Source organism: Dermacentor andersoni, chromosome 9 (assembly GCF_023375885.2).
Source record: "Dermacentor andersoni chromosome 9, qqDerAnde1_hic_scaffold, whole genome shotgun sequence".
Taxonomy (NCBI): Eukaryota; Metazoa; Arthropoda; class Arachnida; order Ixodida; family Ixodidae; genus Dermacentor; species Dermacentor andersoni.
The window spans coordinates 40,942,793-40,962,011 of NC_092822.1; the positions used below are offsets into that span (position 1 = coordinate 40,942,793).

Sequence of the window (19,219 nt, forward strand, 5' to 3'; positions counted from 1 at the left end):
CTGCAGTGATCTCAACAAAGAATGCACCAAAGCGATAAAATACTGGGAATCATGTTAAAACCGATTTCTTGAAACCATGACGCTAAGTATCGTGCAAAACTCAAGAAGGTCTTTTTTTTTTGCTTTTCTTGCTCACCGTGGCAAGAAGTCGCTACATGTGATAGTATACAGAAAGATTAAGATATTATTTCAACAATCATGCTTCTTTTAAACTCGACAGTTATCTGAACGTCAGCGCCGGTGCTGCAGAAATCGATGGCTGACGCATACTCTGACAGACATATTGTGTTTTTTGTGCGGGCAACAGCGTCGCACAATACTATCCAGTGCATCCTTTTTCAATGAACGCTGCTCAGTTCAACGAACGCTCTTTCTTTATTATCTGGATACTGAACACAAATAAATACATTCAAACGTCGAGTCAGTGGGTTGGGTAGTATGAAGGTACCAAGCATAAGTTCAGCACTATGCAGTGTGAAGCCCGAAGTTACAAGAGCACATACTAATCCGCAGATATTTACTACTTACGATGGTTAATTTTTTTTTACCAGAAAAAAATTAGGCAGGAATGATCGGAACAGCACGCCTAGTACTCTTAACCATGCCCTGCAGTGCAGTATCACGAAGCAGTATTTGCTCACACGACAGTCAGGAGACCTAAGCGAGCTTAAAGGAAGTGCTACATCCATCTCTTTTCTTCTACCTTTATGTACTTGACTATACTGCGCAATATCAAGACTTTTCTACATTGATCGATGACTCTCCTAATTCCTTGGTTACATTGAATTAGGCTTAACATTGCATGATATTAGCCTTCTACATTAGGCGCCAGTAAAGCTGGGTGATACGGGTCTTTAGAAGAACAAACAGCTCACATCCAATTTTTGACGTTGGGCATGTTTGCCGGCCTCACCACACCACCCGGCGCTTGCCGGGTTTTAGCGACTGCACACACACACGCCGTAGTGACCTGGATGACCTTGTTTCGAAGTGCCGACGAGCCTCGCACGCGGTAGGCCACGGTCATGTTGTGCGTCACCTCGTGGCACCGGAAGTCGCTGGCTAAGCTGCACCTGTTGTCCAGGCACCTGCACTTGACCACAGGTAGTTCCGGTGGCACCCGATTGGCGTCCCGGTCCAGCGTCGTCGAGAACGTACAAGTCGCGCGATCACCGATGGCTTCTGAAACACCGTTAGGGTCGCACGAGCCCTGAGTGGCCGCTTTAGTTGCTACGAGAAAGATTGCACTCAGGAACGCAAGACATATCGGGAGCCAATGGCGCCGTACTGCCGACATCGTGTTGACTCGGTCAGTCGCGCAGACTTCTCAGGGTGGGGCGTGAAAAAGACGATTCGTGCAAAGCTCGGAGGCAGTGACGTGCTACGACGCTTTTACACTCACGCCTGGGGTACAACTCCGAAGTGACTACTACTACGGGTCAGCTGGCAACGATGATTGCTTCTGCAGCCGAGGGCCAACAATACGAAGTGAAGATGCCTCTCTTTAATACAGAAACCAAGTCTCAGAACAGTGGTGCCTGATCTTCAGAGCTTCTCCGTGACGGTAACAAGCTGGAAAATGTCTCGAGGACAACGCCACCCGTTGTAACAAAGTTTCACGCGGAAGAGACGAACGTTGGAAGCAGCTTCCGAAAGCACCTCGTGTAGCCCGTGTCTAGTCCAGCGCGAGGGAGGCAGCCGAGCTCGCGGACTAGTTGGAACCTGATCAGCAAGGACAACAGGTTCGATGTCCAACTGGCCAGAAAACACGAGTCAGACTTTGACGCCGAGCGTATCAGTATTGATGAACTGCTTCTCCAATCTGCACCAGCGCTATAGTCTATACCAATGAGCAAGGATCAAGTGCTCTGGCAACTGCCATCGAGGGTGATTCTGCCTTAAATAAGGCAAGGAGCTCCCTGTGAACAGACTGGTGCTTAGGCAGACCTACGTGGGCGTCGCAACAATGCCAATGCGTGCACATCCTGGTCGCAGTAACACTGCAGGGTAACGGCTCACTGATCAGGCGATGCACTGAGGAACGTCCGGGAGGTGCGCACGTGCGGCTTCGTTCAGTTATGCGCGCAGGATCGACTAAACCGGAGAAAGGCAGTGCGCAAAACAAGTGACTGCATGGAAGTGAAGTGAACAGAACGCAGTGCTGTGAGGCAACTCCACTGAGGCGTGAGGCACCGGGGGAATCAGTTTCGTTTTCATCTCGTAATCATGTCCGCTGTACCTAGTGCATAAACAATTCCCGCAACACGCACGTACGCTATGCCGAATGCCGTGCTTGCTTTGAATCATTGCACCCAGAGCTAACGAACCTAGTGTAGTTAGTTATCACTCCTATATATAACTTTATTCTCGAACTAACATGTCGAATTAATGTATTGCGAGCTCGTTTGTACAACAAAGCCCGCGCTTCCAAATATCCTCTTGCGTGGGACGGTTTCTTCATTGGGAAATGTTGGGATGCCCGCCACTCATGAAATAAAATGCAATCTTTATTTACTTAAGATCAGATAGGTTACAGATATATATGTATGCATGAGAAGATCCCAACGTGCATAGAATGCTCCAGTACCGTCCATACGCTGTATTATACGAACAAATAAAACAATGTAATGGTATGTGCAATAAATCAAGCTATAGAATATATTCAAAAAATTGCATAAATACAGAAATTATTAAATAAACGAACACAATGGACATCGAGGTAAACAACATAACAATGGTACACAACTCCATGCTTTATCAATCTAGCCGTTCAAGAAAGAGACGTCTTCATCTGATATGGAAGACTGTTCCGCACACTAACAGTGGGAAAGAAAGATGTAATTTTACCGTAGATAGCATGAGATGAGGGCAGCAGGAAATTATTCTTTCCAGCCTTACCGAGCGGTTTTTCTAAACATTAAGGTCGAAAAGCTTCTATGAGAGTTCATTGCTAGCGTGTAGATCATGATAGCTATGGTAAGAGGAAACCAGTTATTCACCGACAAAATTTTATTTTTTGTGACATAGTATTCATGTTACCTTTCGAACCAAAACTTCTAGTAATATATAGAGCGTGATCTTGCATGTCTTGAGCAGAGAATATATGACAGTGATATGCGTTACCGCAAGATATCTAGGCCACAGCTGATGCGACTGTGAATAAACGAGAAGCTTATTGTTCCTGTCCAGATCATTGCATTTCTTTAAGTCTTGTAGAAAAAGAAACTCTAAATCAAGAAATCTGAATCCAGTGATGTTACGACATGTGGACAGAGACATGAAATATATCTCATCTTTTTATGCTGACTAGTCTTTTGCGAGAAACTGCTTTTATAAGAAGTGAGCTAAATTCTTTTATCACTACCTCTAGCTCTTAAATTCGAAGAGGTTCAGTTCAGCTGGTCACAGCTGCATAAAGTATGAATTTGTCTTTCTAAAATGCGATGATTAAGTTGCACACACTTAAATATTACAGGGGAGGTGGGGGAAAATCTCTAATAAAATTGAAAGTGCAGAGTTGATGGTTATCCAGATGGAATGATGAGAAGTAAAATCATACTCGCCATGCATGTCATCAATACACGATACATAAGATTTACACTCCACAGCTACAACATGGAAATGTACATATCCTTGAGGCCCGGATTTTGCGGAACATGAAAGAGACTTTGTGAAGTTGCAGAAACTGTCATGATTGTGTCGAACGCTCGTACAAATAAAGTGAGAGACAGCGCAATCTTTATTAGATGAGGAATACCTGAGATCGACAGGTGAAAGGAGAATCACGAATGCCGAGAAGGTACATATAGGAGAACGGAAGACGAGAGACACAGTTATGCTTCGATGCGCTGGTTTGCCTGAGTGGCAATACGGCATAACCATGCTACACGTGTTTCGAGCTTTAGTTTGATATTTCTCAATAAATAGAGGACCGCCTTTTCGCTTCTCTTCTTCTTTAGGCAAGGACGTTTTAATACGGCAGTTTATAGTAGACTGTAAATGAGTATTTCACATGCTATCGCCTCATCCGCAGCGGGATCTGCATGACCTTGGCATGGTTCACCATATTTCGGGTGCCAACGCGCGCGCTCTCACTCGGTCCCGGCGACGAGTGAGAACCGGTGCCGGATGGTTGCTGCTGCCTTTTTGCTACTCCGCTACGGTCCGTCATCGCGACGCATCCCGTGGGGGGACTTCAGGTTTCATCGCGCCTTTGGGTTTTGGGAGACCCTTGGCTCGCGCGTATGCCTAGAATATCCAGTTTGAGACTTTCGAATTACCGCCCTGAGTGTTTTTCGAACAAAATTGTTTGTGTTTTCGTCTTATTAGGAAAGAAAGCGTGACATCACGAGTTTTTCGATGGAAATTCTGAATGTGCGGCGAGTACAGTCGATGAGTCCCCAGTGAGAAACAAAGCAGACATTTACTTCTACACTGCGCTTGATAGTGGCAGCACAATCTTATTTTCCTTGGAAACCGTTAATTTTCTCTATCGGGCATTGCTGATCTTTAAATATAGCGTTCGTTTCGCTGTCATTTTGTTAGTGCCTAATTTTTGGTTTGTGACGATTTCGTTGAAAGAAAGGGGGCAACGTCGCGTTTGAGATGCATCAGATGTGTTACTTACACAAAAACTAAACCGTTTTGCACAGAGAGATCTGTCCTGGAAAACGTCGGTCTCTCAGCTTTCGCTGAAGCCACTATATAACATTAATAAAGGAGATGCGGAAACTAGCGTTAAACATAGTGTCGGGACACTTGACCTTTCTGGACATTTCTACGTCGCATGGAAACCTTCAATGCACTCCGATATTGACCAGCATTGCTAGTAGCTAAGCAGCAGCAGTCGCGACAAGGCAAAAAAAAAGGTAAAAAAGATACGAAACCCGAAGAAAAACGAGGCAAAATTGAAATAAAGTCAGGAACCACCTGCAGACAAACGGACTGTGGCTTAATCAGATGTTCTCTTGGCCGCAACTGCTGCTGCTGCAAATCAGGGAGCACAGCACTTTTTTTTAACCACTCCACGAATGGGCAAGTGACTAGCGCCACAGTGAACACTGGATACTCAAAATGCGACAAGGACAAGCGCTCGTCTTTTTCGCCTTTGTGTACAGTGTCCACTCTTCTAGTCACTCCTGTATGCAATACCAACCACCCCGGTCTCACACCCTGCTACGAATGAGGCCGACTGGCTACGCAGCATCTGTATCAGCGTCCGTGACCAGCGTTGGTTACCAGGCGAGTTGAGGTTACCAGGCGAGTTGAGGTTACCAGGCGAGGCACTCCTGCAGGCGCAGGACGGCTCCGGGATATGCCAAATCGCCAGGAGCCACCGCCAAGGAGGGCACTTAGCGTTAGCCTGCATATACAAGGCCAGCGAATTAAGGCGTTGTTGGCTTGGCCGCGACTGCTGCGGCAAATAATAGTGATTGTCGGGGCAGTGACCGGACCCGTAGCAAGCTTCGCTTCTAGAAGATTGTTATGAACAAGGCCACCAATTAGTTTACCTGAAGTTCAATTATTATCAATCGTCGTGTTTATAAGGGTCGTAATATTTTATACATTTCTATTTAGAACAGCTATTTAAGTCGCCACGCAAGATACATAAATGAACCCATGGGTGACTGATTGCTAAATAAACACTTCACCTTCCGGGGCCTGCTAACGGAGCAATAAAAGCTTGGCAAAGGAACGTATGTCTCATTGCGCTTGACTGGAAATACGGCCGTCGGGGCGAAAATCGAACCGGTAACCCTTTTTTCTACGTAAAAAAAAAATGTCTTGTCACTTAGCGAATAATAAGGACTATGTGAAAGCGTCGGAACAAGACATGCAACGTGTTATGTCGAAATCATAGGAAACACCTAACTTGAAGTGTGTGGCAGCCGGCGCCTATTATTTTTTTCTTGAGAGCGCGGGGGGACACGAAGCTGATCGTGGTATACATTGAAGGCGAATGCCTTTTATGACGCATTGTGGCGGCATTTGCATCCCAAGATATCACTTGGGCGCTCTCCTGTGGAGCAAGCAGCACAGGTCGTCACGTGGTCCGATTGCAGAGTTTCAATCGCTGGGCATTGTAGAGCACTGCGCTACATGAAATTCTTCAATGCGGTGAGGGCACTAGCTTCAAGCGTATGAGCCAAATGCTAAGAAAGTAATTACATTAACGTACGACTAAGGACGCTAAGCAACTCCTGTTGCCCCCCATAACAAGAAATCAACAGCTATTCTTTTTGATCAAACTGACCGTCTCCTCCATACAAAAAAAAAAGACGAACTAGAAAGCTACAGAAAAGAAATAACATAAAATAATGGGATGGTGGCAAAGTCATAATTTTTGACACGACATAAAAAAATTGACGAACTACGTTTAGCCTTCGACTCGTCGAACACTTCGTTACACGGAGCAACGCAGCATCGGAACAAGGACACGTTTAATTGTTCAGAGGTTGCCACGAAGGCTGCGACGATCCACGCAGGAAACACGGAGGCATGCACAACATGGACTTGTTAGCGTGCACACAAAAGCGACAATCGCGCAAACGCCCGCGGCTCGGCGCCAAATCACGAGAGACATCAGACGCTACTTGAACTTCGCCGGCTTATTGGGATCACCACCTGTGGTTCGCTTGCCTCCCCACAACGCTCCGGCCGACCTGCCGACGATGCAGACGCACGACGTTGCCAGTTGCACCGTCTTGTGGGTCAGTTCCGACGAGTTGCCGTCGACGCGGTACGCCAGCCGGAACGTGCTTCTCACCTCTTGACAGCGGTAGTCGCCCACTTCGCTACAGCGACTGTCCGGGCAGTTGCACTTGGTAACGGGCATCACAGCAGGGATCCGGGTGGCGTCCACGTCCACGGTCATCGTGAACGGGCAGCTTGCGCGGTCGCCCAACTCGCGCGACTGTGGATTGGGCTTGCAGATACCCAAAGCAGACGCTCTGTGCATGGCTGCCAAGACTAGGAATACGAAGGCGATGTTGGCGAGTTGCGTACGCGGCATTTTTGAAGCGCACACTGTACCGGCCTGCCGAAGATAAACCACTGTTCTCGGACAAACTGAGGGCCTAGTGCGAATCGTAGTACAAACTAAAGAAAAGGGCCTAATGCCAGTTTTCCCTTGCTACACTGCTTCGCATATTAAGATATCTAAAAATAATTCCTAAATCTGGACTTAGGCCTCAAACCTATTGCGTCTCACGCCAACGGTCACACGCTAGGCACCGCCACCCGGACCGAAAGAACCAACACAAAGGACTGCCGGCGGTCGTCGGCGAGCCACTGTGCTTCTCCAGAGCTACAACACGTTTTACTTGACTCGCTATCGCAACAAGGGTAAGGGAGCGGCAACATTACGTCCGTTCGACCTTGGAGGAGTGGCTGTCATGACCGGTCGACGGTGCGGGAAAAACAGCCGTCTCTGCTTTTAACGCCGAAGGCGGGAGTTCAGGTGACTGAGCCGGAGCCAGTACCGAGCAACCGCGCCCGCTGTGCAATTTACCCTCCCACGTTACCGACTTGCTCGGTTTTGCCTTTCGGTTGCTTTGTTTGCACTCCTGGCAGCAGATACGGGAGAGGCTCCAACGAAATAAAAATAATATGGTTCGATGAGCGCATACAGGGTTATCAGCCTCGCAAGCTGTCGAGGGTTTAAGCAGGAAAGAAAGAAAGAAAGAACGAAGGAAAGAAAGAAAGAAAGAAAGAAAGAAAGAAAGAAAGAAAGAAAGAAAGAAAGAAAGAAAGGAAGAAAGAAAGAAAGGTGTGGAATGCGGCAACACATACGATTGTGCTTTACCTGAAGAGGATAATAAGCGATACCATGTATGCGCCGCTGATACCAGTGAACGTGAGGTCGATTTCGTCTTCTTTTTTTTTATCGGTTTGTTGATCTTGGTACTTCACAAGAACTGCAGGCGTCCTATCATACCCCGGCCATAAGAGGCATTTCCGATTGAGATCGATCTCGATCGGCCTTAACTGCAATGGCAAATGTCCCTGATCACACCGGTATCATTCAGTGGCGGACTTTCTGATGGTACTCCTACTCATAATGCGAGACCGGATTCCCGTGTGCGCGTCAGCTCTGACCAAACGTGTTCAACGGGCATGGCGTCAGTTGGAACAAGGAAATTGTACAAGGAAGCGTATTAACAACTGAACTTTATTTACGCCAGCGGGTTGCTCCGAGAGAAAGTTCCTTCCTGAAAACGGTTAGAGAAGCCGGCATTATGTCTTCACAATTCGACGATGCTCAATCACTCCTCCAATTCTTTTTCAAAAGCGCTTTGTCATGATCGCCTTGTAAAGGTGGAACTTCGGGTGGAAATGCCGGCTTGAATAAGACAGTTTCAAACTCGAACCTGTTGATTTATACATTTTAATAAATAACATTTCGAAAACACTTTATTGTACCTTCGCATTTTTATATATACCTTCATGCCCAGTCTATGTACGCACTAACCGTTTCCCGTCATTACATAAAAGAAGCGGCCGGATGTTATCGTCTATAGGCGCATCTGTCCTTGGAAGGACACGCGTAAAATTTGGTAATATCTTTCTTCTTAAACACAAGAGATTTGGGACGAATTTATTGTCTAGTATGCCTAACTGAGGTCGACATCACAGTTTTCGTCATGAATCACGTAATTATTTACAAAAATTTATCTTCACCTCGCCCGTGGGGTAAAATAAATTGCAGTTTATTCTATGAATAGCTAAACAAGGTTTTGTGAATAAAATAAAAGAAACAACTGCCCGTAGCGAACAAATGGCTGTCGATTGCTTCTTCATTTTACAGCGAAGCTGTCTATGGCTATGGTTTCATGCATTTCTTTGTGTGCGTCAACAAATCTGTGTGAGCAAAATATATCATCATCAGCAATGGCTCGCACTCAAGCTGGCACGTTCGTCGTCGTCTTCTACCACAGCTACCGGGGAATGAGTTTCGTTTTCATCTCGTAATCATGTCCGCTGTACCTAGTGCATAAACAATTCCCGCGACACGCACGTACGCTATGCTGAATGCCGTGCTTGCTTTGAATCATTGCGGCCAGAGCTAACGAACATAGTGTAGTTAGTTATCACTCCTATATATATAAATATATTCTTGAACTAATATATCGAGTTAATGTATTGCGAGCTTGCTTGTAAATCAAAGCCCGCGCTTGCAAATATCCTCTTGTGTGGCACGGTTTCTTCATTGGGAAATGTTGGGATGCCCGCCCCTCATGAAATAAAGTACAATCTTTATTTACTTAAGATCAGATAGGTTACAGATATACATGTGTGCATGAGAAGATCTCAGCGGGCACAGAATGCTCCAGTACCGTCCATACGCTGTATTATACGAACAAATAAAACAATGTAGTGGTATGTGCAATAAATTGCGCTATAGAATATACGAAAAAAATTGCATAAATACAGAAATTATTAAATAAACGAACACAATGGACATCGTGGTGAACAACATAACAATGGTAGACAACCATTCCATGCTTTATAAATCTAGCCGTTCAAGAAAGAGACGTCTTCATCTGATATGGAAGACTGTTCCGCAAACTAACAGTGGGAAAGAAAGATGTAATTTTACCCTAGATAGCATGAGATGAGGGCAGCAGGAAATTATTCTTTCCAGCTTTACCGAGCGGTTTTTCTAAACATCAAGGTCGACAAGCTTCTATGAGAGCTCATTGCTAGCGTGGGTATCATGATAGCTATGGTAAGAGGAAACCTATTATTCACCGACAAAATTTTATTTCCTGTGACATAGTATTCATGTTACATTTCGAACCAAAACTTCTAGTAATATATAGAGCGTGATCTTGCATGTCTTGAGCAGAGAATATATGACAGTGATATGCGTTACCGCAAGATATCTAGGCCACAGCTGATGCGACTGTGAATAAACGAGAAGCTTGTTGTTCCTGTCCAGATCATTGCATTTCTTTAAGTCTTGTAGAAAAAGAAACTCTAAATCAAGAAATCTGAATCCAGTGATGTTACGACATGTGGACAGAGACATGAAATATATCTCATCTTTTTATGCTGACTAGTCTTTTGCGAGAAACTGCTTTTATAAGAAGTGAGCTAAATTCTTTTATCACTACCTCTAGCTCTTAAATTCGAATAGGTTCAGTTCAGCTCGTCACAGCTGCATAAATTATGAATTTGTCTTTCTAAAATGCGATGATTAAGTTGCACACACTTAAATATTACAGGGGAGGTGGGGAAAAATCTCTAATAAAATTGAAAGAGCATAGTTGATGGTTATCCAGATGGAATGATGAGAAGTAAAATCATACTCGCCATGCATGTCATCAGTACACGATACATAAGATTTACACTCCACAGCTACAACTTGGAAAAGTACATATCCTTGAGACCCGGATTTTGCGGAACATGAAACAGACTTTGTGAAGTTGCAGAAACTGTCGTGATTGTGTCGAACGCTCGTACAAATAAAGTGGGAGACAGCGCAATCTTTATTAGATGAGGAATACCTGAGATCGACAGGTGAAAGGAGAATAACGAATGCCGAGAAGGTAGATAAAGGAGAACGGAAGACGAGAGCCACAGTTATGCTTCGATGCGCTGGTTTGCCTGAGTGGCAATACGGCATAACCATGCTACACGTGTTTCGAGCTGTAGTTTGATATTTCTCAATAAATAGAGGACCGCCTTTTCGCTTCTCTTCTTCTTTAGGCAAGGGCGTTTTAATACGGCAGTTTATAGTAGACTGTAAATGAGTATTACACATGCTATCGCCCCATCCGCAGCGGGATCTGCATGACCTTGGCATAGTTCACCATATTTCGGGTGCCAACACGCGCGCTCTCGCTCTGTCCCGGCGACGAGTGAGAACCGGTGCCGGATGGTTGCTGCTGCCTTTTTGCTACTCCGGTACGGTCCGTGATCGCGACGCATCCCGTGAGGGTGACTTCAGGTTTCATTGCGCCTTTGGGTTTCGGGAGACCCTTGGCTCACGCGTATGCCTAGAATATCCAGTTTGAGACTTTCGAATTACCGCCCTGAGCGTTTTTGGAACAAAATTGTTTGTGTTTTCGTCTGATTAGGAAAGAAAGCACGACATTATGAGCTTTTCGATGGTAATTCTGAATGTGTGGCGAGTACAGTCGATGAGTCCCCAGGGAGAAACAAAGCAGACATTTACTTCTACAATGTGCTTGGCAATGGCAGCACAATCTCATTTTCCTTGGAAACCGTTAATTCTCTCTATCGGGCATTGCTGATCTTTAAGTATAGGGTTCGTTTCGCCGTCATTTTCCTAGTGCGTAATTTTTGGTTTGTGACGATTTCGTTGGCTGAAAGGGAGCAACGTCGCATTTCCCATGCATCGGATGTGTTACTTACACAAAAACTAAACCGTTTTGCAGAGGGAGATCTGTCCTGGAAAACGTGGGTCTCTCAGCTTTCGCTGAAGCCAATATATAGCAATAATAAAGGAGATGCGGAAACTAGCGTTAAACATACTGTTGGGACACTTGACTTTTCTGGACATTTCGACGTCGCAAGGAAACCTTCAATGCACGCCGATATTGACCAGCATTGCTAGTAGCTTAGCAGCAGCAGTCGCGACAAGGCAAAAAAAAAAGTTAAAAAAATAAGAAACACAAAGAAAAACGAGGCAAAATTGAAATAAAGTCAGGAACCACCTGCAGACAAACGGACTGTGGCTTAATCAGATGTTCTCTTGGCCGCAACTGCTGCTGCTGCAAATCAGGGGGCACAGCACTTTTTTAAACCACTCCACGAATGGGCAAGTGACTAGCGCCAGAGTGAACACTGGATACTAAAAAAGCGACAAGGACAAGCGCTCGTCTTTTTCGCCTTTGTGTACAGTGTCCACTCTTCTAGTCACTTCGGTATGCAATACCAACTACCCCGGTCTCACACTCGGCTACGAATGAGGCCGACTGGCTACGCAGCATCTGTATCAGCGTCCGTGACCAGCGTTGGTTACCAGGCCAGCTGAGGTTACCAGGCGAGGCACTCCTGCAGGCACAGGAGGGCTCCGGGATATGCCAAATCGCCAGGAGCCACCGCCAAGGAGGGCACTTAGCGTTAGCCTGCATATACAAGGCCAGCGAATTAAGGCGTTGTTGGCTTGGCCACGACTGCTGCGACAAATAATAGTGATTGTCGGGGCAGTGACCGGACCCGTAGCAAACTTCGCTTCTAGAACATTGTTATGAACAAGGCTACCAATTAGTTTACCTGAAGTTCAATTATTATCAATCGTCGTGTTTATAAGGGTCGTAATATTTTATACATTTCTATTTAGAGCAGCTATTTAAGTCGCTACGCAAGATACATAAATGAACCCATGGGGGAATGATTGCTAAATAAACACTTCACCTTCCGGGGCCTGCTAACGGAGCAATAAAAGCTTGGCAAAGGAACGTATGTCTCGTTGCGCTTGACTGGAAATACGGCCGTCGGGGCGAAAATCGAACCGGTAACCCTTTTCTCTACGTAAAAAAAATGTCTTGTCACTTAGCGAATATTAAGGACTATGTGAAAGCGTCGGAACAAGACATGCAACGCGTTATGTCGAAATCATAGAAAACACCTAACTTGAAATGTGTGGCAGCCGGCGCCTATTATTTATTCTTGAGAGCGCTGGGGGAGACGAAGCTGATCGTGGTATACATTGAAGGCGAATGCCTTTTATGACGCACTGTGGCGGCATTCGCATCCCAAGATATCACTTGGGCGCTCTCCTGGGGAGAAAGAAGCACAGGTCGTCACGTGGTCCGATTACAGAGTTTCAATCGCTGGGCATTGTAGAGCACTGCACTGCATGAAATACTTCAATGCGGTGAGGGCACTAGTTTCAAGCGTATGAGCCAAATACTAAGAAAGTAATTAGATTAACGTAGGAATAAGTACGCTAAGCCACTCCTGTTGCCCCCCATAACAAGAAATCAACAGCTATTCTTTTTGGTCAAACTGCCAGTCTCCTCCATACAAAAAAAAAAAAAAACGAACTAGAAAGCTACAGAAAAGAAATAACATAAAATAATGGGATGGTGGCAAAGACATAACTTTTCACATGACATAAAAAAATTGACGAACTACATTGAGCCTACGACTCGTCGAACATTTTCGACTCGTCGAACACTTTGTTACAAACGGCAATGAAGCACCGGAACAAGGACATGTTTAATTTTTCAGAGGTTGCCACGAAGGCTGCGACGATCCACGCACGAAACATGGAGGCATCCACAACATGAACTCGTTAGCGTGCACACAAAAGCGACAATCGCGCAAACGCCCGCGGCTCGGCGCCAAATCACGAGAGACATCAGACGCTACTTGAACTTCGCCGGCTTATTGGGATCACCACCTGTGCTTCGCTCGACTCCCCACACCGCTCCGGCCGACCTGCCGACGATGCAGACGCATGACGTTGCCAGTTCCACCGTCTTGTGGGTCAGTTCCAACGAGTTGCCGTGGACGCGGTACGCCAGCCGGAACGTGCTTCTCACCTCTTGACAGCGGTAGTCGCCCACGTCGCTACAGCGACTGTCCGGGCAGTTGCACTTGGTAACGGGCATCACAGCAGGGATCCGGGTGGGGTCCACGTCCACGGTCATCGTGAACGGGCAGCTTGCGCGGTCGCCCAAGTCGCGCGACTGTGGATTGGGCTTGCAGATACCCAAAGCAGACGCTCTGTGCATGGCTGCCAAGACTAGGAATACGAAGGCGATGTTGGCGAGTTGCGTATGTGGCATTTTTGAAGCGCACACTGTACCGGCCTGCTGAAGATAAGCCACTGTTCTCGGACAAATTGAGGGCCGAGTGCGAATTGTAGTACAAACTAAAGAAAAAGGCCTAGTGCCAGTTTTCCCTTGCGACTCTGCTTCGCGTAATAAGATATCTAAAAATAATTCCTAAATCTGGACTTAGGCCTCAAACGTATTGCGTCTCACGCCAACGGTCGCACGCTAGGCACCGCCACCCGAACCGAAAGTACCAACACAAAGGACTGCCGGCGGTCGTCGGCGAGCCACTGTGCTTCTCCAGAGCTACAACACGTTTTACTTGACTCGCTATCGCAACAAGAGTAAGAGAGCGGCAACATTACGTGCGTTGGACCTTGGAGGAGTGGCTGTCATGACTGGTCGACGGTGAGGGAAAAACAGCCGTCTCTGCTTTTAACGCCGAAGGCGGGAGTTCAGGTGACTGAGCCGGAGCCAGTACCGAGCAACCGCGCCCGCTGTGCAATTTACCCTCCCACGTTACCGACTTGCTCGGTTTTGCCTTTCGGTTGCTTTGTCTGCACTCCTGGCGGCAGATACGGGAGAGGCTCCAACGAAATAAAAATAATATGGTTCGATGAGCGCATACAGGGTTATCAGCCTCGCAAGCAGGAAAGAAAGAAAACAGAAAGAAAGAAAGAAAGAAAGAAAGAAAGAAAGAAAGAAAGAAAAGAAAGAAAGAAAGGTGTGGAATGCGGCAACACATACGATTGTGCTTTACCTGAAGAGGATAATAAGCGATACCATGTATGCGCCGCTGATACCAATGAACGTGAGGTCGATTTCATCTTCTTTTTTTCATCGGTTCGTTGAACTTGGTACTTCACAAGAACTGCAGGCGTCCTATCATACCCCGGCCATAAGGGGCATTTCCGATTGAGATCGATCTCGATCGGCCTTAACTGCAATGGCAAATGTCCCTGATGACACCGGTATCATTCAGTGGCGGACTTTCTGATGGTACCCCTACTCATAATGCGAGACCGGATTCCCGTGTGCGCGTCAGCTCTCACCAAACGTGTTCAACGGGCATGGCGTCAGTTGGAACAAGGAAATTGTACAAGGAAGCGTATTAACAACCGAAATTTATTTACGCCAGTGGGTTGCTCCGAGAGAAAGTTCCTTTCTCAAAATGGTTAGAGAAGCCGGCATTATGGCTTCACAATTCGACGATGCTCAATCACTCCTCCAATTCTTTTTCAAAAGCGCTTTGTCATGATCGCCTTGTAAAGGTAAAACTTCGGGTGGAAATGTCGGCCTGAATAAGACAGTTTCAAACTCAAACCTGTTGATTTATACATTTTAATAAATAACATTTCGAAAACACTTTATTGTACCTTCGCATATTTATATATACCTTCATGTTCAGTCTATGTACGCACTAACCGCTTCCCGTCATTACATAAAAGAAGGGGCCGGATGTTATCGTCTATAGGCGCATCTGTCCTTGGAAGGGCACGCGTAAAATTTAAAAAATTAAATGATGGGGTTTTACGTGCCAAAACCACTTTCTGATTATGAGGCACGCCGTAGTGGAGGACTCCGGAAATTTCGACCACCTGGGGTTCTTTAACGTGCACATAAATCTAAGTACACGGGTGTTTTCGCATTTCGCCCCCATCGAAATGCGGCCGCGGTGGCCGAGATTCGATCCCGCGACCTCGTGCTCAGCAGCCTAACACCATAGCCACTGAGCAACCACGGCGGGTGCGTAAAATTCGGTATTATCTTTCTTCTTAAACTTAAGAGACTGGGGACGAATTTGGTGTCTAATATGCCTAACTGAGGTCGTCATCACAGTTATCGTCATGAATCACGCAATTATTTATTAAAATTATCTTCACCTCGCCCGTGGGGTAAAATAAATTGCAGTTTATTCTATGAATAGCTAAACAAGGTTTTGTAAATGAAATAAAAGAAACAACTGCCCGTAGCGAACAAATGGCTGTCGATTGGTTCTCCATTTTACAGCGAAGCTGTTTATGGCTATGGTTCCATGCAATTCTTGTGTGCCTCGAGATATCTATGTGAGCAAAATATACCATCATCAGCAATGGCTCGTGCCACAGCTTGCGCGTTCGTCGTTGCCTTCTACCACAGCTACCTCCGATGGTGCTCTTCATGCCGGCGTTCCCATACTGCCCCTCCCTCTGCGAAGGCGCTGACGGCACTGGCCCACTGCCAGTCGGTGCGGGAACTTCGACCCCGGATTCTTTGCCTCAGTGTACAGCGAAATGAAAATAGGAATGTACATAACAAATGTATATTACGAATGATCGCGGATGAGTAAAAAAAATGTGTGTTCGTACCTTTCGTCGTGATTACCACCGATCAAGACAATAAATGCCCTCGTACCTTAGTTCAAAATCTTGTGTCACCTCTTTCTCGTGTGTTACACAGCTTCGCTGGTCATCAACCTTCACAGAGTGGAATCTCTCGATTTTTTGTCAACGTTAAAGAAAATACCATGATTAGTGTAGTACTACTATATTTGTTGTTTTTTATTGTTCTTGAAGTTGTTATGCAAATACCGGGATTACATTTGTCATTTTCGATAAATCCTGGTTTGTTTCTCTCGCATTCTTACCTTTCCTCTATCCAGCTTTGAATTCCTCCTGGTTTTGTTATTGCGGACCAATTGAGAAACAACATGTTTTTATTCTTCTTCTACTTAGCTACCTATTCATTCAAATATTATTGTGCTGGCGTTGGTATTCCTATTACGGCTTTTACTGCCATTGCATACAATTTCTTTTATTATTGTATAACCCACGTGTCAGCCAATCCCTTGTAGCAGGTACGTGCCACTATATGTAGTGTGGCACTGTATGTGCCAATGTATGTGTATGGGTACGTGCCACCGTATGGGATAACCTTAACCACCACTATCGTTCTTCCCCATGCTGTCTGGCGGAAGCGCATTCATTTACCGTTATGGGAATGCCAAAAATCTCAGTGGTGAAAATCGCGGGGATGAAGGTGAAGTGGATGCCTTTCAGAAAGCGATTGTGGTTCTCTTCAAAGCCGCAAGGACTTCAGTGATCGTATGTCTTTTCGGGCCAGTGGTTCAAATACATGAAGCGGAAGGCCACCACGTCAATAAAGCCCACTTTGGGCGAATTCTACCTGCGCAGATGTCAAGATTTTTAGATTTACCAATGAATACCTGTTAAGCGAGAGTTACAAGCTTGCGAATTATGAAGAGAAAATTGCAAGTAATACACCGCCCGTCATTGATGTCTAAGCGTTAACTGCAACAAAATTTGCAGCAAGAACTCCGAATTGGAGCTGCACCCGCAATTTATTCGCTCACGCTAAAGAAAGGAGCAGCAAACCGACAAAACGCACGTGCAGAAACAAAGACGCATCATGGCGGCCATGACGTATTTCCATTTCCTGCAGCAACAAACTCCGATGTTTGCAGCAGAGAAAAGCATTCTCTTCGATTCGGGATTCGGTTCCTCGAGGGTGCCGTTACCGAGCGTGCCAATTCATTTTGCAACAATTCAGCGTTGCCAGCCTGCTTTGCGGTTCATCATCATCATCATCATCATCATCATCAACCTGGCTACGCCCACTGCAGGGCAAAGACCTCTCCCATTCTTCTCCAACTACCCCGGCCATGTGCTAATTGTGGCCATGTTGGCACTGCAAACTTCTTAATCTCATCCATCCACCTAACTTTCTGCCACCCCCTGCTACGCTTCGTTTCTCGTGGAAACCAGTTCGTAACCCTTAATGACCAAAGGTTATCTTCCCTCCTCATGACATGCCCTACCCATGCCCATTTATTTTTCTTGATTTCAACTAGGATGTCATTAACTCCCGGTTGTTCCCTCACCTAATCTGCTCTCTTCTTATCCATTAACGTTACACCTATGATTCCATAGCTCGCTGCGTCGTCCTCAATTTAAGCCGAACCACTTTCGTAAGCCTCCAGGCTTCTGCCCCGTAAGTGAGTACTGGGAATACACAGCTGTTACACTCTTTTCTCTTGAGGCATAAGGAAACCTGCTGTTCATGATCTGAAAATGCCTGCCAAACGCACCCGCGCCCATTCTTATTCTTCTGATTATTTCAGTCTCATGATCCTGAACCACGGTCACTACCTGCCCTAAGTAGATGTATTCCCTTACCACTTCCAGTGCCTCGCTGCCTATCCTAAACTGCTGTTCCGAGACTGTTAAACATTAGTTTTCTACAGATTAATATTCAGACACACCCTTCTGCATTGCCTGCCCAGGTCAGTGATCATGTGTTGTAATTGGTCCCCTGAGTTACTAAGCAAGGCAATATCTTCAGTGAATCGCAAGTTACTTAGGTATTCTCCATTAACTCTTATACCCAATTCTTCCCCATCTAGGTCTCTGAATACCTCCTGCAAACACGCTGTGAATAGCATTGGAGAGATCGTATCTCCCTGCCTGACGCTCTTTTTTATAGGGATTTTGTTGCTTTCTTTATGGAGGACTACGGTGGCTGTGGAGCCGCTGTGGTTATCTTGCAGTATTTTTACATACGGCTCGCCTACACCCGCATTCCGTAATGCCTTCATGATTGCTGAGGTTTAGGCTGCATCAAACGCCTTCTCATGGTCAATGAAAGCTATGTATAAGGGTTGGTTTATATTCCGCACGTTTCTCTATATAGTGTGAATATGGTCTATAGTTGAGTAGCCTTTACGGAATCCTGCCTGGTCCTTTGAGTGACAGAAGCCTAAGGTGTTCCTAATTCTATTTGCGATTACTTTAGTAAATATTAGGATTATGTTGGCGTTCTTCCGAGATTCCGGTACGCTCGAGGTCATGAGGCATTGTGTATACAGGGTGGCCAGATTTCTAGAAGAATCTGCCCACCATCCTTCAACAAATCTGCTATTACCTGATCCTCCACAGCGGCCCTCCCCCTTTGCATAGCTCCCAAGGCTTTCTTTACTTCTTGCGGCGTTACTTGTGGGATGTCAAATTCCTCTAGACTATTCTCTCTTCCATTCGTCGTGTGTGCCACTGGTACTGTATAAATCTCTATAGAACTCCTCAGCCACTTGAACTATCTCATCCATATTAGTAGTTAGCTGCACCCGTTAGACAATCTACAGAGGACAAATTTGATAGATTAATTTAGAACTCAAATGATTTTGTGATAAAGTTTATGACCGCTTTGAAAAATTCCGACTTCCATCGTGACGGTATATCTTGCCATGCTGTATAAAACAGTACTATTTGTTCGGTTTAGATCCATTATGAGGCTCAGCGTACTAAATTGTCGGAACATTTGTCGTCGCTAAATTGTGGAGTAGTTAATATGACAGTATCATTTTTTGTTTACATTTAGCGCTTTTAAATCATATTTATAAACATATTGACGACGTGAATAAATATTGCGCTTTGTATAGTCCCCGGATTGTGACTATTGAGTGCAACCAACCT

The 19,219-nt window shown here is 45.6% G+C and overlaps 1 long non-coding RNA gene across 2 annotated transcripts; it reads right to left on the reverse strand.

Moving 5' to 3' along the window:
* Positions 1 to 2,486: 2,486 nt before the first annotated feature.
* Positions 2,487 to 16,079, reverse strand: LOC126527726 (uncharacterized). Of its 2 annotated transcripts, none has more exons than XR_011890304.1 (2): positions 14,117 to 16,079; positions 2,487 to 12,095 (listed from the first exon to the last, which is right to left on the reverse strand). It is a non-coding gene; the product is annotated as an uncharacterized lncRNA (long non-coding RNA). The 2 variants fall into 2 exon arrangements; XR_011890303.1 differs by lacking the exon at positions 14,117 to 16,079 and adding an exon at positions 13,376 to 14,110.
* Positions 16,080 to 19,219: the final 3,140 nt, after the last annotated feature.